The sequence below is a fragment of the Heterodontus francisci genome, chromosome 33 (assembly GCF_036365525.1).
Source record: "Heterodontus francisci isolate sHetFra1 chromosome 33, sHetFra1.hap1, whole genome shotgun sequence".
Classification (NCBI taxonomy): domain Eukaryota; kingdom Metazoa; phylum Chordata; class Chondrichthyes; order Heterodontiformes; family Heterodontidae; genus Heterodontus; species Heterodontus francisci.
In genome coordinates this window covers 30,691,445-30,713,352 of record NC_090403.1, presented here as the reverse complement: position 1 = coordinate 30,713,352, position 21,908 = coordinate 30,691,445, and positions in this window count along the sequence as shown.

The window sequence follows — 21,908 nt, the reverse complement described above, 5'->3', positions numbered from 1 at the left end:
ACTCTGCCTTCAGCTACCTAGGCCCTAAGCTCTGGAATTCCCTCACTAACCCTCTCCACTTCACCAACTCTCCTTCCGCCTTTAAGACACTTGTTAAAAGCTACCTGTTTGTCCAATTTATTTGTCATCTGCCCTAATGTTTCCTTTTGTAGTTCAGTGTCAAATTTTGCCTGATAATGCCCCCTGGAAGTGCTTTGGAACATTTTACTATGTGAAAGGCACTATATAAATGCAAGTTATTGTTGTTGTTGATCAGCAAATTCACTAAGTTTACAGGTGTTACACCCAAGCCCTCCCCACGTTGCACATCAAATGCCTTCCTAGGGTAACAAATGTGTTGTTAGAAGTGTCTACCTGAAACAGATAGAAGGTTAATTTAAATACGAATTTGGAGTGGGGATGTCCTGAACACCACATGTCAATGGACTAATGTCTAGACATCCTTTCTTCATTAAACCCATAATAACTGTACAGCCCAGTGTTGCCAGATAGGTTATGGATGCAGAAATTCATTTAAAGGATGTTAAAGCTAGTGTATTTCAGCCATTTCTGACAATTTTTCTTCATATATTCTGTTGGTACTCTTTATAAGCCATTTATTTATTTAGAGATACAGCACAGGCCCTTTGGCCCACCAAGTCTGTGCCAACCATCAACCACCCATTTATACTAATCCTACATTAATCCCATATTCCTACCACATCCCCACAAATCCCCTACCTATACTAGGGGCAATTTATAATGACCAATTTACCTATCAACCTGCAAGTCTTTGGCTGTGGGAGGAAACCGGAGCACCCGGCGAAAACCCACACGGTCACAGGGAGAACTTGCAAACTCCACACAGGCAGTACCCAGAATTGAACCCGGGTCGCTGGAGCTGTGAGGTTGCTGTGCTAACCACTGCACCACTGTGTCACCCATTGTGTCAAATGTTTTTCCAACAACACAATTACTGGTACCAATGGATTTTCAAATGGCAATCTCCCCTCTCTGAGATCTTTCAAAGAAGAGGAGGACCAATGGTAGGATGGCAGGCAAGTTGTGTTGCACAAGTAGCATTCCATTCCACCCGCAGGCACCCACACGCTCAAATTTTTAGACAGGTACCATTTATGAGGACGATCAGATAATCAGATATGTCTTCCTGTGCTACCCAGTTTTATTTTTGCTTCAATAGAAGTTTTGCTCAGCATTGAAAAATTGACAAACTCAGAATAGAGATTTATTTTGTTATTATTGAGAAGCTAAGGAACAAACCGAAACCCATGCTGCGGGACACTACCATGGTTGAGAAAACTGACGAAGAAATAAAGCTAAATGAGGATCTAATAATTTGACAGCAAGATTTGTTTTTAAAAGTCTGAAGATTTTCAGAGGAATTGAACACAGAGAGGGGTGAAAAATGCTCCACAATTTCGAGATTTTAGGGAAGAATGAGTCTTGGTTTCAACATGATGTAGATTTGGTGTGGAGGAAGAGAGGGTGAGTTTCCTTATATTAGCAGCACATAAATAGAGCAGGAAAATGTTTGTGTCAGAAAATCAAGCAGAAGCCATTAAATTACTTCCCCCAAGTTCCCTTGCTCTTTTTGGCCCTTCCTGCAATCTGTCCAGCAAGTCCCAAGTGACCTTATTTCAAAACATGGTAATATGTGGCAGTGGAGCTGCGGCTCTGAGTTTCCTGCTTTTACACTCTCAGTGCACTCAGGCTAATTTAGACTGAGATTTATATAGCAGAGCTGCAGCCAGGATCAATTGATAAAGGCATACGTGTAACGAATCTCATCCTCAGACACAGTGCCTCAACTTGTTTGAGACAAGTAAAGAATTGCATGCCCCCACTTCCTTCACCCCATCATTGGCAGCCATGGCTTCAGTTGTCTAGACCCTCAGGTCAGCAATTCCCTCCCTAAAGCTCTATGCCTCGCTCTCCTCCTTTCAAAGGCTCCTTAAAACTTACCTCTTTAACCAAGCTTTTGGTCACCTGCCTTAATGTTTCCTTGGGCTCGGTGTCAATTTTTGTTTGATTATGCTTCTGTGTAGCACCTTGGTACATTTTACGATGTGAAAGGCTCTATATCAATGCAAGCTGTTACTGTTGTTATTGCTGACAGCACATTCCTGTATAATTATTTTCTTATGCTTCTTTGAAGTGTCTTGGGGTGTTTTCTAGCTTAAAGAGGCTCTCTAAATGTAAGTTGTTGTTGAAATGCATTCCAGCCATACAATGCTGGTAATCATACAATCAACAGCCTAAAGCAATACCCTGCCTGAAACATCACAGTACTGATGACTGAGTGCCACATAATGTAGCTTAATACACACTTGCTTACCATCCGCTGTATATGTGTTAATAGGAACACTGCTCTATTAAAAGATTTCTTCTCAGGTTTCAGTCTCCTGCACTAACGGTTTCAGGTAGCCAATGGTCGCTGCATTGTTCTTTAAAATACTAGTGCATAGGCCGAGCACTAACCTTGTGGTGAGAGAAGCCTATTTTTTCATATTCGTTCACGTGATGTGGGTTTTACTGGTAAGGCCAGCATTTATTGCCCATCCCCAATTACCCTTGAGAAAGTGGTGGTGAGCTGCCTTCTTGAACCACTTCAGTCCTTGTGATGTAGGCACACCCAGAGTGCTGTTAGGTAGAGAGTTCCAGGATTTTGACCCAGTGACAATGAAGGAACGGTGATATAGTTCAAAGTTAGGATGGCACGTGGCTTGGAGAGGATTTTGCAGGTGGCTGCACTGTTTGATGCTGGCCGGTATCTGCAATCAGGTTCCAGTCCTTGGAGATTTCCCCTTGGCAATGCTCTCATGAATAGTTATGATGTTGAGGTCCTTACAAGCTGGTAGACCTGCCACTGCCGGCCCGCTTGTGCCTATTAGGTAGAGCGTTTTTGGTTTCCATGCCGACTTGTTGTATTTGCATTGCATTGTTAATACTACTGCCAGGGATGGGTAACCCATTGTATGCAGATAACTTGGCAGTTGTCAGTTGTATCATTGACTTCCAATGACTCCAGTATATATCTTTGAGGATTCGGACTAGTAGGATATTTGCACTAGCACTGGTATCAAACTTGACCTTGAGTGTGTGTTTGCCAGCTTTGTTTGGGCATGTGATGTTAATAGTGGTGAAAGCGTCCAGTTGTTGGACTTCATCAACGTGATGTGTCAGATTCACAATGTGGAATGTCTGTTAGTCTTCTGTCTGAGAACTGCTTCTGTCTGGGTCTTGTCTCAGGTCTGTTTCACAGTGTATCGGCTTACGTTTAACAGATCTCTGGCACTTTCTTTGCTGCTGTTGCCTTGTTTTCTATTTGTCTCTGTCCTGCTGTGTCTTCTGGCTGCGTCTTTGGAGATGGATTTCCTGCATAGGTAAGCCCAATGTCCTTTTGCGCCACATGCCTTGCAGTGCTTGTCTATTCATCCAGCTTCCAGCACTCTAGTCTGTTTGTTTGTACAATTGTGCAAGAGGTAGTCCAAGGTTTTTTTTAAGAGTTTGTTTATACAGCCATTCAATAGGCAATTCTTCACATTTAAGTGGTTTTATGAGTTTTTTTAAACTCTGGCTGAATGAGTGAAAGGTCTTCAGGGTTCAAGTGATTTAATGGTTTCTTTTTATAGCTTTAGCTGCGAGCTGCGTGAATGGAGGATTACCGCACATTTTGCTCTCGGGCACCTCCTGTAATGGCTCTGACCTAAGAAAGGGATTGGGTCTTCCTCATATTTTTTTTTTACTTTCCAAAGGAGTCTTTGACAGAAAAAAAAACACTTTTTTAAAGACTTCAAGGTTTCCCTTTTTTTTAAACATTGATTTCTCTAATGATGGCAGACTGCCTTACCCGATCACAGTGATTGATGTGCAGTCTATCGTTCAGAGCTCTGTCTTCTACAGCTTGAGGTGAATTTTTTTTCTTCTTTACACTATTTGGGCCAATGTTTCTTTTAACTTTCTGTCTTTTAGCTATAGGTAGTTTTTAAGCTATTTTCCTGTGGCCTTCAATTTTGAATTCTGTCTTCTCAGCACAGCTGCCACCATGAAATGAGAAGCTTTTTATGTTGTCTGATGCAACATAAATGAGATGCATGGAGTTCAGTTGATTGAAGATCTCAAACAGGTTTATTAACAGCTAACAAGTATATACAGCACAGAGCTAACTATTTACAGGACTTGAATCTTGGTGTTCCAGTTACAGAGTGAGACTGGTGTGTAGTCACATGACTGCATCCTGGTACTCAGTTCATTAGCATACTAAGATCTTAAAGGGACATCACTCTTAAAGGCGATCACACAACAGCAGCATTCCCATGTGCCTACTGCCTTTGTTTTTCTAGGCAGTAGAGGTCATGGTTTCGGAAGGCGCTTTCAAGCAAGACTTGTCGAGTTGCTGCAGTGCATCTTGTAGATGGTATACACTACAGCCACGGTGAGCCAGTGGTGGAGAGACTGAATGTTTAAGTTGCTGGATGGGGTGCCAATCAAGCAAGCTGCTTTGTTCTGGATGGTGTTGAGCTTCTTGACTGTTACTGGAGTTGCACCCATCCAGGCAATTGGAGAGTGTTCCATCACACTCCTGACTTATGCCTTGTAGACGGTGGACAGTCAGGAGGTCAATCACTCACCACAGAATATCCAGTCTCTGACCTGCTGCTGTATATCGCTCGTCCTGTTAAGTTTCTGGTCAATGGTGACTCCCAGGAAGGGATTCAGCAATGATAATCCCATTGAATATCAAGGTGAGTAGTTAAACTCTCTCTTGTTGGAAATGGTCACTACCTGGCAGTGGTGTGGTGTGACTGTTACTTGCTACTTACCAGCCCAAGCCTGAATGTTGTAAGGACTGAAGTACCAAATGTAGACTATTTCATTCAGGAAATAACTTGTTTTGTCTCTCTACATCAGTAAAGCTCCAGTTTTCCTTTAACTGGTGCAGACATTTCTTCGGTAAGGAAAAGTTGGGGGATAAGCAAGTTTTATGACCATTTTTAAGGAAAGTGAATGAAAATCACAGAAACGCAGCGTTCTCACATACCAACTGTTAAAAAGAAAGAACTTATATTTATATAGCATCTTCAAGACATTCCAGTGTCATTGTCAATAAAGTTCAGTCACCGTTGATATGTAGGCAAATGTGGCAGCCAATTTTAGATGTGTAATTTCCTAAGTAGCAACAAAAAATGTAGCAGTGAACCTATGTTGTGCCTGCAGTAAAGGTGTTTTCACACAACTTACTTTTGGAAAAGTCCAAGGGGTTGGAATTGAAGTTTGTCGGGGTTACAAAATGGGAGGGAAGAATGCAGCTGCCTGCCATACACTCCACCTGATTTTCCTTTCACAATTGGCAGGGTACTTACTGGATGGATGATTTGTTACTGCCTATATCACGGCCTCACCAGAGTTGAATTTCACCTCACAGGAATCCAGTTGTAGAGAAGAAGGCAATGTAATGCATGCTTCACCGTCAAGACTCTGGAGGTCTATTTTTCGGGCAGCAAGTTGTTCTGATCAAGAAAGCACTGCCTGAAAGAGTGGCAGAGCAGATTCACTAGTAATTTTCATAAGGGAATTGGATATACACTTTAAATGAAAAGATCTGCAGGGCTATGGAGAAAGAACAGGGGAGTGGGGCTAATTGGCTACTTCTTTCAAAGAGCCGGTACAAGCACAATTGGGTCAGTGGCCTCCTCTATGTTGTATGATTATTTTTGCTGGTGAACAGCATTATGGAGAAACATAAACAGATGTTTAAAAAAAAAGGACTTTCATTTATATAGCACTTTTCATGACCACCAGACACCTTGAAATACTTTACAGCCAATGAAGTACTTTTTGAAGGGTAGTGTTATGCCAATGTGTTTTGTTGAATGATAATTTTCTTTAATTCACTGACTGGAGATCCGAATTTATATATTTTTTTCTAAATACTTTTGAAAAAGAAAATCTAAAAGGCTGGCAGCTTAAGATGATCACCTAGTTTGCTAGACTGTATCCTGTATCGTACATTGCAAAGGACTGTGAGGAGGGAGACGAAATGTCTGTGCATTTCCCGGCAAGAACCATGACCCAGGAAGTTTAAAGGAACTACTTGTTCTTTTCAGCAAGTAGAGAAATACTTCTAACTGTTATGTTTGAATCACTGAGTGACTGTCATGTGGCAAGCCCCCTCCCATCTGTGGTTTTTAAGCTGGTGTTTTTCTCTGCAGCAGAGGAGAAGCAACTGGACTCTGACATGAGCAGACCCTAAGTGGGGGTCCCTCTCTCTCTCCATTCCAGCTTGAAAGCTTTCAAATCCTGCTTGTTGACTGACCACCTTTGCATACTCTGGCTACAATCTGAAACCCCATTGGAGGAAATCATCTGCATCACTATCTCCAAGAAACTCACCGAACCAGTGATCTACCTCTTCAAACTAAAAGCCTCAGGACCACCAAATTCAGCTAGAAGCCAACTGACTCACCAAACCCCACAGACTGTATACCTTTTTAATGAACTCTAACTCAACCAATCTACCTTTCCCCACTCTGTAATCTACTTGTGTATGCATAAACCTCTAGTGTGTGTGTGTGTGTGACTGAAAGTTGGTGCGTTGCTTATTATTTTTATTAGTTCGGTTTAGGTACAATGAAGTTAACCTCTTTCTTTGTTAATTCAAGAAAACCTGTCTGTTTGGTTCTTGTTCTGATCATAGCAATTAAGTAATCAAACACCTACTGAATTGGCCGTGCATCCACTTTAAGAATGAATTAAACCTGTTGTGGTCTAACAAGGAGAGGGAAAAGAGGGAAGCCCTTTGACCCCTCCTCACTTGACTGTATCAGTAGTCACTGTTGTAATGTAGGAAATGCCACAGCAAAGTTGCGCACAGCAAGCTCCTCTAAACAGCAATATGATAATGACCTGATAATCTGTTTTTTGTGATGTTGATTAATGGATAAATATCAGCCAGGACACTGGGGTTAACTCCCCTGCTCTTCTTTGAAATAATGCCATGGAATATTTTACATCCACCAGAGGAGGAAGATGGACCCTCAGTTTAATGTCTCATTCAAAAGACAGCACCTCCGACACTGCAGTGCTCCCTCAGTACTGCATTGGAGAGTCAGCCTTGTTTTTTTGTTTGCAAACCCTGGAGTGGGACTTAAACCTTCCGACTTAGAAGCAAGAGTGCTACCAACTGAACCATGGCTGACACATGTTGGTGGGAGAACAGCCTCCAAAATGCAAAGGAGACGCAGTTTGCATCACTTTACCTTCGTATTTTAATGTGTGAATGTGGTTCAATAATGCTGTCCACAGCTTCATGCATTGTGTTTGCTTATGTACAGAGCAGCCTATTCTCTCCTGTTTTACAACAAAATTTATCCAAGCACAGAAAGAGCCCAAGGAATATTAAGATTTTAACCAATTTTTTTACCATCTGGGATTCCCATGCGAAGATAGCCGATACTTAAGGGAATATCATACGGAGTTGCAGTAGGATATTAAAATCTGCAGTACATTTTTATTTTGTTCATAAACTGCTTCCTATTTTTGTGGCTTACTGTTGACTCTTTAGTCAGCCACGAAGACCTTCCACGTTTTTGCTCAGACAGCTCCAATAAGTTTGAACTGGTTCTTAGACAGAGCTGTTTTAGCAACCCTAAGAACTCCCACCACAAGGAAATCATTCTAGGAATAATTGACTTGTGCCTATTCCTGGAATGATCTCCCCAGGGTGGAAGTGCTTAACCACAGTGCTTAGTGCTACTGAATGAACAAAGATTATATACCTCTGGAAAACAGAAGTCTGATTGAACCAATGGAGTTCACTGTCACATTGGTATTTCTCAAATTTATAAGCATCTTGACAAACTTGTACAAAATGTCTGGACGCTGAACTTAGCTCACACATTGAGTTTTGAGATAGTTGAGAAGATTGTTAATTCCAAACTACAAGTGGATTTAAAATGTAATATCGTCATAATAAAGGGTTCCAACAAATTGACGTACATTTCACTTAACTATGTAATTCATAAATCCTCAACAGAAACGGTGGGCTGGTTTTTGTTCTCCCCCAGGTGTCGGTTCCATGGCGGGGAGGGCCTGAAGATGCCTCCGGTGGAGGTTCCGCCACAAATCCCGACACCGGGAGGTCCTGGCCCGATATTACTGCTGGCAGCGAGGCCTCATGGTGGCCCCCTGCTGCTCGGCAATGGGACCCCCATTTGAATATTTAAATAAATTAAAATGAATGAAGTAATGATACTCATGTCGCCACCTGATGTCCCGCTGCAATCCTCGGCCCGGTGGCCGGCACTCCCGTGCCTTCGGATCCCCGTCCGAGAAAACGAGGCACCACACTGTTGGGGAGGTGGGAAAGGTAAATTTATCAGTGCAGCGGAGGGGGGGTGGGGATAGGGTCAAATGAACGTCATGAGTGCAGGGAATGGTGGAAAGGGCTGAAGTTTAAAGTTAATGCAATTTGGGAGGTGGGGGGGAGGTCAGATGGACAAGGTAAGAGTTTAGAGGAGGAAGGCCAAATAATGAATTGTATTGTTATTGCGGAGGATGGGAGAGGGGCAGAAGAAATGTCTGTATTTCTTTATATTTACTTCACCATTAAATATTTAAATTTATTTGGTAGGGCTCACAGCCTTTTAAAACTGGCGTCAGTGCCTGTGCGCAGGCAGCTAATGCCATTGCTGTGGATGGACAGCCCGCCCTTTCACGTGATCGGGGGGTCGCCACGGCTATTTAAATGAGCCACCAAATGGAAGATTGCGGCGGCTCTGCAAAATGCGGGCCGACATTTTTATCACCTTCCGCAGACATCGGTGGCGGGCACAGAAGATTCTGCCCAGTGACTTAGAAATTACTGTGCCTGTTTCTCATATTGTCTCTAATATTATATATACACATATATATATAAAATAGTGTATAATTCGTTATAAAAAGCAATGATGAGGCTAATAGCACTCACGATTATTTATGTGCAAATGCTGGAACAACTTCAGGCGAGGGCAGGTGCGCGATTAAATGCAGAAATCCAGAAACTGCTGTCCAACATGTGTCACTCCATGAAAATAGCACCTCGCTGTCTGCCTCACCATTGAAATGCATTGAATAGCATGATAATGCTGTAGTTGCATGGTAGATATGAACTAAACTCTCCCCAGGGAGTTAGAACAGGTCTGAATAAAGTGGCTCGAGGAGCCTGCTTTGGAGCCAATTAAGGTCTGTGTATATTTAATTAGGCTTAGATTAGCTGTCAGAGATTCTTTTAATGATGTGCTAATTGTTAATCACTGTCAATGAACCTCTCTGGCACTGAACTTTAACTATTACAAATGTGGAGTCTCATTCTTTCAAATTTTAATTTCCAGATATTTTTAAAATGTGAGATTTTAAATTATATATTTTTTCTCACTCATTCTCTTTCTTTACTCTTTATATTACAATCTTTCTTTTCTTCACTTTTTTCTGTTTCTGTATGTGATTCAACGTGGAATTCATCCACTCTCATTTACACTTCCTTCTCAGTCCTTAGACTGTTTGGGCAGAATTATTCCACGGGCTTTGGGATCCCAATATCGGAACCAAATGGGGGCTAAGAGCCCGCACTTGCCAGACCTCCTAATTGGCCGCCTCTGCACTCATCGCTCGATTAAGGACAGCAGGCGGGTTCCTGAAGTTGCTGAGCCAATCACAGGGCCAGCAGCTCTAGCGTCTCGGCAGCCCCACTGGGATAGTTGGGCTGAGGGAGGTTGGAGAACGCAAAGGAAGGACACTCAGCGGCTTAAAAAACAAAAATTTCAGAGTGGTCAAGCCGGTAGGCCCCTCGGAGAGGAGGGAAGACCCATCTGGGAGAAGTGTTTCGGCCGCAGGTATGGCCTTTGTTGCATGTATGGCTGTTGGCCTCTTTGGGGCATGGAGCCTCCAGCTCCAATGACTCCCCAAGCCTGCCACAGGGAAATCACCTCCATGGTGCTGCAAAATTGCCCCTAATTGGGGCTTTAAGCATGTAAATTTCCTGCCCACCTCCGTTCAGGGGGCAGGCGATCCACTTCCCTGGCCGCCCCAGGAAACTTCCCGGTGGTAGGAATGCATCAGGGAGCCCCCTATTCTCCTGCCCCCCAGCCCCCTCCAAGCCTGCCACCACAGGGCTGGGAAAATTCAGCACTTTGTTTCACAATCCTTCAATCTGATCGGTTAAAGACATACTCAGTTACTTGCCCTGTTCACTCAGGTCCCAGATGCCCAGTGTCTCTCACTGCGATGTTATCAGCTCACACTTCCAGCAACTTGAGGCACAAAATACCATCAAGATTAAACGGGAAAGTGCAAGCCTAGCAACACAGAAACTGTTAGATTCACGCCAACAGCAAATTATAGCCAAATATATGTATGTATGAAAAATATCTTCAACATAACTCTTCCAATGTTTGAACTGAGTAAGCTGCTTCATCAATGACCTTCCTTCCATATTAAGTTCAGAAGTGAAAATGGTTGCTGATAATTGTAGTGTTCAGTTCCATTCAGGTTGTTCAACCTTGCCCGTCTAACAGCGAAGACCAAAGTACAGAAAGTTCTCATCAGGGAACTCCTCTTTGCTGACGATGCTGCTTTAACATCTCACACTGAAGAGTGTCTGCAGAGACTCATCGACAGGATTGTGGCTGCCTGCAACGAATTTGGCCGAACCATCAGCCGAAAGAAAATGAACATCATGCGACAGGACGTCAGAAATGCTCCATCCATCAATATCGGCAACCTCCCTCTGGAAGTGATTCAACAGTTCACCTACCTAGGCTCAACTATCACCAGTAACCTGTCTCTCGATGCAGAAATCAACAAGCGCATGGGAAAGGCTTCCACTGCTATGTCCAGACTGGCCAAAAGGGTGTGGGAAATTGGCGCACTGACACGGAACACAAAAGTCCGACTGTTTCAAGCCTGTGTCCTCAGTACCTTGCTCTACGGCAGCAAAGCCTGGACAACGTATGTCAGCCAAGAGCGACGTCTCAATTCATTCCATCTTCGCTGCCTCTGGAGAATACTTGGCATCAGGTGGCAGGACCGTATCTCCAACACAGAAGTCCTGGAGGTGGCCAACATCCCCAGCATATACACACTACTGAGCCAGCGGCGCTTGAGATGGCTTGGCCATGTGAGCCGCATGGAAGATGGCAGGATCCCCAAGGACACATTGTACAGCGAGCTTGTCACTGGTATCAGACCTACCGGCCATCCATGTCTCCTCTTTAAAGACGTCTGCAAACGCAACATGAAGTTCTGTGACATTGATCACAATTCGTGAGAGTCAGTTGCCAGTGATCGCCAGAGCTGGCGGGCAGCCATAAAGGCGGGGCTAAAGTGTGGCGAGTTGAAGAGACTTAGCAGTTGGCAGGAAAAAAGACAGAAGCGCAAGGGGAGAGCCAACTGTCTAACTGTGTAACAGCCCCGACAACCAACTTTATCTGCAGCACCTGTGGAAGAGTCTGTCACTCTAGAATTGGCCTTTATAGCCACTCCAGGCGTTGCTTCACAAACCACTGACCACCTCCAGGCGCTTACCCATTGTCTCTCGAGACAAGGAGGCCAAAGACGAAGTTCCATTTGCAATCCCTCAGATAATGAAGCAGTCCATGCCTGCACGCAGCAAGACCTGGACAACATGCATGCTTGGACTGACTGCAGAGACAGAAAGCCAGCAGGCAGGAGGCTGAGAGAGATCTATTCCAGCCAAGAAGAAGACCCTACCAAATACCGTCTTTAAAAAGTACCTAGAGAAAAGACAAAATGGTGACCTTTGAAAACTCCCCATCTGAGAGACTGAAACAGGATCTTCGTCATCGGACTGTAACTGAGATTTAACCACAGAAGTCTGCAGCCAAGCATCCGTCCACCTGAAACTCTTCAAAGCTTGACTCCAGTGAACCAGGAGGAAAGGAAGAACAGGCCTACATTATTCAAATTATCCTCCAGGGAAAACAAAGTTTCACAACAAACTCTTTTTTTTAAATACCAGACCTAAATGCATGCTATCTTTTAATCTCTATCTTCTCTTGTGGGTGTGCATATGTGTGTGGGCGAAGTTGCGAATTTTTGGGTTTGTTAAATAAACATTCATCTTTCTTTAAACCTCTGAGAAAACCTGTAATTTGTCTGTTTATTGACCATTAAAATGGTTACGGGTTAAAACATAATTCTAAGAAAGCATTGTCTGCAGCATGGGGGAGGCAGTAGCATAGTGGTAATGGCACTGGACTAGCAGTCTGGAAGCCCAGGCTAATGCTCTGGGAACATGGGTTTGAATGCTGCACCCCACCCCAACCCTCACCTCACCCCCAGCCCCCGCTCATAGCAGCTGGTGAAATTTGAATTCAATTAATAAATCTGGAATTAAAAGCTAGTCTAATGGTGACCATGAAACCATTGTCGATTGTTGTAAAAAAAAAACATTTGCTTCATGAATGTCCTTTCGGGAAGGAAATCTGCCGCCCTTACCTAGTCTGGCCTACATGTGACTCCAGACCCACAGCAACGTGGTTGACTCTGAAATGGCCTACCAAACTACTCAGTTTCAAGGAAAATTAGGGATGGGCAATAAATGCTGACCTAGCCAGCGAAGCCCACATCCCATGAACAAATAAAAAAAAACTTCTGTTCCAGCCTAATGTTTAGCTGTGTTTTCCTTCAGGTGATAGAACTACCAACCTAAAATGGGCAGGTGCATCGCACGAGGTGGTAATGTTGTGGTAACGTCATACATCTTCTCTTGATTCTCATATCTGGCCAAAGCAGTAAACATCCTGTCCAGTTCTATGCCCTTCCCTCCACAAAATTGGCATTATCTGTAGCCCAACCGTCTGTGCTCATCAAATCCCAAAGCCCCACTCACATAACCTTATGAAAGTAACTTCCAAAAGCAATGTTGGCACTCACAACATCTCTGGTCCCACTATCATGTTATTGCCAACCAACACTGTAGGAGGGATTTTATATAGGCAATGTGGGGGGGTCTCGGCCACTGGCTGAAGAGTTGGCGAGTGCCCAGTGTCATCTCCTCTGGGGTAGGCCCGCCGCATTACATGTTAATTCGGCACTTAAGTGAACAGCGGCAGGCTTTCCCTGAGATTAAGGACCCCAGTGACGGAAGTCCCGCCTGCTGATAGCTGTCGGCCAATCAGAGGCCGGCAGCTCTTTTACTGACAGTGCCACCATGGCGGCAGTGGCTGCTGCTGGTAATGCACCCACTGGAGGCCCAGGAGTAGCGAGGGACCCAGGCCATGGATGAGTCATGGTGGGAGAGGTTTCATGGGGTGGAGGTCGCTGGAGAGGGGTTTGTAGGGGGGTCAGCAGCAAGGGCGGGGAGGGCTTTCAATAGGACCCCCCTGCCTTATGCCTGGTCCCTCGCCATCCGGAGCCAGCAGCCAGCAAGCAACCTGCACAGGTTTTCTTGATATGCTCCCTGCATAGCGACAGGCCCACTCACCAGTGGGCTAATATTGGCGGAGGCAGGATGAAGCCCTTAACTAGGTATTAATTGTCCATTTAAGGGGCTCAATTGATAGTGGGGTCCGGAAGGCCGTCCACGGGCCTTCCTGCCATGGAATTAATTGGGATGGAGGCAGGAAGGTGGCAGGGTCCCCATCCACCACCATCCTACCCAATTAAATGCTCTCCCACCTCCAAACGTCCTGTGGAGGGCGGTGGGGGGGGGGGGGGGGGGAGAGCATAAAATCCTCTCCTGTGTGTGCGTGCATGCCTAACGCTTCTCACCACAGTGCTTCTTTTCAGTGCCAGTACTTGAAGTTAGAGCTCAGCTCTAACACAGTACTTCCTTTAGGAGTTACCTAAGTGGCAGTAGTAATTGATCTGACTTTCTGCTGTCCATCAAGGGAAGCCTCATGGTTCTGAGGTGGCCCTCACCACATTGCAGCTAAGTCTTGGGATGAAGCAGCTGCATATGTATATGAGAAAGCTAGTTCTGCCTCCTTTCTTTTACATAAGCAGGTGTCAGAGGGGGTTAGCAGGGGAGGTTGGAGGGCAAAAATATGCTGTTATCCTGAGAAACAACTGCACCATCTTAATACTTTTCAGCTATTCAACTGGGCACTGGTTCTGTATAGCCTCAAATTTGCAGGAAAGCTTGTCTAGTGGTCTCAATGAAGACTGTCCAGCCTTGTGTGATGCTTGCTCCAATAGGCAAGCATGTCAACAAGCCACTGTGGTGAGAATTTTCAGTTACCAATTTTCCGACTCTACCTCAGTATGATAAACGACTGAATGTGATTGATTAATGGTGTCCAGTGCTTCATGTATTGTGTTTCCTTCTTTCAGGTCACCAGGTTGATCTAAAGCAGTAGCGGCAACTCTCTCTAATCTGGCTCCAAGGCCTCCTCTATGGCTGTTATCGAAATATTCATGGAGGAAGAAGAAACTTTGTCAGAGGGGCATCCAATATAGATTCTCGCATGTTTCATCGTGGGCTCCTATTAGATAGCCAGCACGTGTTGATGGTAGACACCTCCAACCAAGCCACCACCTGTAACACACTAACTCATAAAACCTACACCACTAGCATGTTCTTTTAAATGAAGAACCTGCCACCTACAGCCAGCAGCTGAGAATGACACCTCCTGACCTTTTGATCAGCAACATCTTTCTCCTTATGTGATGCCATGAGCTGCTTCTGCTCACTCAGGCTGTCACCCAGTGAAGGCCCCTCTTCCTCATTCTCCAATACCCTTGGGGTGAAATGTCTCTGACCTGGTGCTTTGGACGGATGGAGTGACTGAAAGTGCACACCACGAACTGCTGGTATTGCCAGTTATTTGAAGCGCCCACTTCTTGCTCTGTGCCACATTTAGTTGAGGAAGAAAGAGCAGAAAGGTTTCCCAAGGAGCCGTCCTCACACACAGCTTTAGAGCAGAGGTGTCAGAGATTTCCGGGTCTGGTTCACTAACAGTTACCAAAGGACATCATAGGAAAAGGAGCACAATGTCATGATAATTCTTCAGGCAGCACATATCGTGTTGCTTCCTCTTGATTATTGATTAGAGATACAGCACTGAAACAGGCCCTTCGGCCCACCGAGTCTGTGCCGAACATCAACCACCCATTTATACTAATCCTACACTAATCCCATATTCCTACCAAAAATCCCCACCAGTCCCTATATTTCCCTACCACCTACCTATACTAGTGACAATTTATAATGGCCAATTTACCTATCAACCTGCAAGTCTTTTTGGCTTGTGGGAGGAAACCGGAGCACCCGGAGGAAACCCACGCAGACACAGGGAGAACTTGCAAACTCCACACAGGCAGTACCCGGAATCGAACCCGGGTCCCTGGAGCTGTGAGGCTGCGGTGCTAACCACTGCGCCACTGTGCCGCCCTTTGAGATCGACTATAGTCTCCCACCTCAGTATGTGCAATACTTCCTGCTTATGAGTTAGAGGTATCAAGTTTAGGTTGCTGCCACCTGCAGCAATCTTGACTGTTAGAAGCTGCCTTGACAAGGAAAAGAAAGCCAAAAGGGCCAAATTAGCATCAGTAACCGTGATATGCATTAAAGCCCAGGTAATGCTTATAATTACAGGTGCATGCAACACCAGTTATATTTCATATGAGGCTTTTTGTGGGGCGAATGCACATAAGGATGTCAATGAAGGAACACTTCCAGGTGAATGCTTGAGAGTAAAGGATATTGTGCTACTTATTTAAACCATTTCATACAGTGATATGAAGCAGATTGTAACTGCTTATGACAGTGCTTTCTTGGGAGGTGCAATTGTCTCTTTCTTTTAAAGACCTTGCAATGTCATTAATTTTTTTGTAGCTCTATGTGGCCATGCATTGAACCATAGAATTGGCACAGACTGCCACACATCCACTGTAGTTCACCTAGAATTATAGAATGGTTACAGCACAAAAGGAGGCTATTTGGCCTGTTGTGTCTGGCTCTCAGAAGGAGCAATTCACCTTGTGCCACTCCCCCACCTTCTCCCCGAAGCCCTGCATATTCTTCTTTTTCAGATAATAATCCAATTCCTTCTTGAATGGCTCGATTGAACCTGCCTCCACCACACTCTCAGGCAGTGCTTTCCAGATCCTAACCGCTCACAGCATGAAAAAAGTTTTTCCTCATGTCGCCATTGCTTCTTTTGCCAATTACCTTAAACCTGCTCCCTCTGATTCTCGATCCTTCCACCAATGGGAACGGTTTCTCCCTATCTACATCCAGACCCCTCATGATTTTGAATACTTCTATCAAATCTCCTCTCAACCTTCTCTTCTCCAAAGAAAACAGTCCCAACTTTTCCGATCTATCTTTGTAATTGAAGTTCCTCATCCCTGGAACCATTCTCGTGAATCTTTTCTGCATCCTCTCTAATGCCTTCAGGCCCTCCGTTTGTCAATTCCAAAGACAGTGTCCTTCCTGAGCCTAACCATCTAAAGCAGTGCTTCAGCATCAGAATCCACAAAGTGGAGGGTTCTGCTTTTTGCAACTGTCTTCAATAACGTGTTTATACATTGCTGCCACCTCCAGCATGATGCCACCACCAAACACATGTTCCCCTCCCCTCCCCTCTCAGCATTCCAACAGGATCATTCCCTCCGAGACACCCTGGATCACTCCTTCATTACCCCTGACACCCCGTCCCCTTCCCACACCACCTTCCCATGAAATTGCAGGAGGTGTAATACCTGCCCTTTTACCTCCTCTGTCCTTACCAACCAAGGCCACTACTTCCAGGTGAAGCAGCAATTTACTTGCACTTCGTTCAATTTAGTATACCGTATTCGCTGCTCACAATGCAGTCTCCTCTACACTGGGGGGACCAAACGCAGATTGGGGGACCGCTTTGCGGAACACCTCTGCTCAGTCTGAAAACATGACTCCGAGCTTCCGGTTGTTTGCCATTTCAACACACCATCCTGCTCTCATGCCCACATCTCTGTCCTGGGCCTACTGCAGTGTTCCAGTGAACATTAATGCAAGCTCGAGGAACAGCAACTCATTTTCCAATTAGGCACACTACAGCCTTCCGGACTGAACATTGAGTTCAATAATTTCAGAGCATGACAGGCCCCTTTTTTATTTGTATTTTATTTTATTTCGTTTTATCTTTTTTTTCCATGTGCCTGCCTATTGGGTTTTCACGTTTGTGCTTTTGGCTACGCTGTTCTTTATTCCGTTGTTAACAATAACGCTTTGTCTTTCACCACACCGTTAGTACACTCCCTTTGCCGTTGCCCCATGACCTCCTTGTCAGTTAATCTCTCCGGCCTTCTGTCTTATCACACACCTTCCCTTTTGTTCTCTCCCACACTCCCCCCAACCCCGCCCCCGCCCCCGTTTTACTTGTTTAAAACCTATTACATTTCTAACCTTTGCCAGTTCTGATGAAAGGTCACCAACCTGAAACGTTAATTCTGCTTCTCTCTCCACAGATGCTGCCTGACCTGCTGAGTATTCACAGTACTTTCTGTTTTTAAGTCAGGAATCTGTCTTGGTGTGCCACTACAGAAGGAACCATTGGGCATTTTTTGAACAAATAAATTTTTGTTATGAACATATATTTAAAAAATATTAAGTGGAGGGGCACTTTCAGTAGAAAATAAACCCCCAAGGATTTTCAATTCTCTTTTTAAAGTGGAAATTGCATTTGTAGCTTTACATTACTCCACTGGTTCATGTAAAATATTATATTGATGTTCACATTTCTAAAGGCAGCTGTGGCTTTGCAATAAAATCAGAAAATAATACAATAAATCATACATCAGAGAAATATTTTTACAACATTTTTGTAAGTAATTTGGTAGAAGCAGGAAATTAGATTCATCACTTTCCTGTATTTTTGTTCCAAATAATTTCAGCACCAGAGAGCTAACCTGTACTGACAAGATGGAATCAATAACTGTTAGCATTTTAGTAACCTACATAATGCATATAGTTCCTTCAGAATGGCTGCGATTGCTTGTCGAATCAATATATTTCTCTGCGGCTAATTACCGATATATTTTAGAATCCTCTAGTTCGCTTGAACAGCGGTTAATTCTTGGAAGCTTCTCAAAGGCTGTTCAATAACCAGTTACATTTTCCTAATTCCTCATGCCCTCTAAAGTACTCAGCTACGCTAGACTCAGCTGAGTACCTGAAACATAAAAAGGAATGGGCTGAAAATGCATATATATATTTGATTTATGGATGATTTTAAAAAGAATTTAATTGCTTCTGTAATTCACAGAACGTGCACGACAGCACAAGTGAATTGATGGTAAATTGCCTGCAGTTTAAAAAGCAATTTAAAATGATTTCTTTTCAAAATGCAAGTGGATTTATTACAGTAATAGAATAATGTTTCAAAGCCATTTGGAAAGTAGGACTTCCAATTTTCCCTCTTCCTTTCCAAGCTTTGACTCATGCTGGGTATCTTCCATGGGCATAATCTGCCCTCAGATACACCACTGATGAACAGTAAGGGCCCAAAAAACCCATGAGTCCCACATTTCTGACATAACCCTGATGGAATGGGAATGCCACCCACTGAGAGAGGATATAACGAGAGGTAGGCAGGCAATGGAGACTTTATGAGTGAATGAAGAAATAGAAAAGGATTTAAGATTGTTTGGGAGAGTTATGTATAGGCTCCCAGGTAGCAGCTGTGAAGTGGTAGATTGCATAAATGCAAAGATTAGACAAGCATGTAGCAAAGGCAGAGTGATTTTAATGGGCCATTTTAACTTCCATATAGACGAGCAGATGAAACCATGTCAGAAAAGTAGCAAATTTCTTGAGTGTGTTCAGGACAGTTTTCTGCAACAATGGACACAAAATTCAAATACATAGCAGCACTACAAAGGTCTACTTGACTTTCCCAGGGGTAGTGTGCATCACTGGCTGGGACATCCATAACCCTGGCACCATTCTCCAGGGATATGGGTGCATGCAGGTGCGCCCCCTGCATGCCGCAAAACTGCAGATGCTGGAAATCTGAAATAAAAATAGAAAGTGCTGGAAATACTCAGGTCTGGCAACATCTGTGGAGAGAGAAGCAGAGTTCACGTTTCAGGTCTGTGACCTTTCATCAGAACCACCAAAACACATTGAATTGGCGCTATCCCGATGTCGTATTCACGTCACCACTAAGACTGCATACTTTCACCTCTGTAACATCGCCCGACTCCCCCGTCTCAGCTCATCTGCTGCTGAAAACCTCATTCATACCTTCGTTGCCTCTAGACTTGTCTGTTCCAACTCATTCCTGGCTGTTCTCCCACATTCTACTCTCCGTAAACTTGAGGTCATCCAAAGCTCTACCTCCCATGTCTTAACTCACATCAAGTCCCGTTTCCCGATCACCCCATGCTCACTCACCCACATTGGCTGCCATTCAAGCAATATCTTGATTTTAGAATTCTCATCCTGGTTTTCAAATCCCTCCATGGCCTCGCAGCTCCCCATCTCTGTAATCTCCTCCAGCCCCACAATGCTCCAAGTTATCTGCGCTCCTCTAATTCTGGCTTATTGTGTATCCCTGGTTTTAATCATACCCCCACTGGTGGCCGCTCTTTCAGTTGCCTAAGCCCCAGGCTCTGGAGTACCCTCCCTACACCTCTCCACCTCTCTAAATCGCTTTTCTCCTTTAAAACACTCCTTAATACCTATCTCCTTGACCAAGCTTTTGATCATCTGACCTAATGACCGGAATTTAACGCACGTTCCCCCCCCCCCCCAACCATGCCTGGAAGCGGACTAGGAGCCTGGGAGTGGGGCGTAAAATTGTGTGGGAGGCGGGAGGTGCCGTGCCCGTCGTCTACCCACCCCCACTGCTATTTTACCAGCAATTGGGGAGGCCCACTCGCGCCAGGCCAGTTGAGGCCCTTAAGTGGCCAATTAATTGCCACTTCAGGACCTCTTCCCACTGTCACTGATATTTTGCCAGCGGCGCACTGGCAATTCAGCACCTGAGGAGGTTGCCCAGTAAAACCTGGTGGCCTCTTTGCGGGCTGGGGGCGCCCCCATATGATCGGACACATGAGCCCCACAGAGGGGCCCCCCGCTACCAGCATGGGCCACCCCCACTAAAAGTACCCCCCTGCGCTGCTCTACAACTCCCAACCTCCTTTCCAGAGCCCAACTGATTGTCCCTGGTGAGGCCCGAATCTCACTTATCTTTTGGAAGATAAGTCCATTGTTCCTCTTCTTGCTGGGTGCAGTCCGGTACCGGTGGCCACTGCTGGGACTGAAGAGCAGCCAGCCCTCTGATTGGCTGGCAACTCTCAGAGGCAGGACTTCCTGCCTCAGAGGGGCAGAAGTCTCGACCAAGGCCAATAAATTGCCTGAGCCACACAGAATTGCAGCGTGGCTTCCAGGCCCGGTGGAGGTTGACTTGCCCCCTGACTTTTCAGCCAGTGGGCGGGGCCACTGCACCAACATTAAATTCTGGACAATATCTCCTTTTTTGGCCTGGTGTCTTTGTTTTATAATGCCCCACTGAAGTGCCTTGAGATGTTTTATTATATTAAAAGTACTTTATAAATAGAAATTGTTTTGTCATTGCCACACAGGCAAACTGGCTGATGTGACACCAGGATTCCAAATTTAGACAATGCAGGACCTGGCAACACCTGGGTTGTCCAGTCTTGAAAAAAGAAACATTAAACAGCAAGATGGGCCCTGCAGTAGTGTTCTTTAAAGGACCTGGTACCCTGACTACAGGTAAGTTAAAGTTTTGGAACTGTTTCTACTGCAAAGTGTCTGAAATTACTCTGGAGTGTTTTTGGAGGTGTTTTAGTGACTTCCTGCATTGGCCAGAGAGTGTTGCCACATCGTCACAGGGATGGCACAAGAGTAGGTGGGTGTCCTGTGCATCCAAATGCTACAACAGGTAGGGGGGTAGCAGTGGTGGTGCCTCTGGGTTTTCAGCACAACAGGAAGTTGGAGCAGGGGTTGAGGAGAGGGCAAGCTCTGCACCATGCCCTCTGCCAAGTTTGAGCCGGACTCCTCCATGCTCCTTGACAGTGGCAAGAGGCTGTCTGGCAGGCCAGCCAATGCACCCAGCATCTCAGTGTGCATGCCTATTCAGTGCCTTCGTGTATGCTGTCCCATTGAGGTCCTCATCTGTGTCCCATGCAGAAGTATTTGTCTGCCACCTCATCCTACGGTGAGCTGGCAAATAAACTATCCTTTTGGCTGGCCTGGGTGCAGCCCACTCATGACCAGTGACTCACCATGTGTTGATCCCAACTCCATATAAGGCTCCAAGGTAAGGGCAGTGCCATTGTCTGAGCTGGTAGCTGCGAGTGTCAGATCAAGTGACCTCTTCATTAGTGCTGTGCTCTTGCTCTCTTTCCTCCTCCTGGTGCTGCTGTGGCTGGGCAGCAATGAGTTCTTGGGCATCTGAAAGCAGGAATGCAGAAGGGGAAAGTTGGAGTGAGGGAAGGGGGTTTGGTGGGAAGCAGGTGGTCCGTGGTCACACCATCTGCAGCTTGACCTCCATAGCCACCTGCTCCCAGTCCCTTCTGAGGGTGGTCCTTGAGGGTCTCCTGGCCCCCTGTAGGACCATGACATCTCTCTTTCTGTCCACCCGCACCATTAATGCCTCCAGCGCTGTATCCATCACTATGGATCAATCCTCTGTCTGCCCTGGTGTTCAGTTGCCAAAAATTTCCAATGCAGCAACCTTTTTGCCCAGCTTTCCTTAAAGAGACAGCTTGCCTTAAGAAAAAGTAGGCTGCCTGTACCATGTGATCAGCACACAACACTGCTGGGGCCTCCTGTTGTGTGCAAAGCTCACTGACAACGTTATGGAGCATGGATCAGTGTTGGAGGCACACCAGCTAGTGCCACAATCATTCAGATGAGGTGGGTATATGAATTTTGCAGGTTGCCCATCTCGATCTGA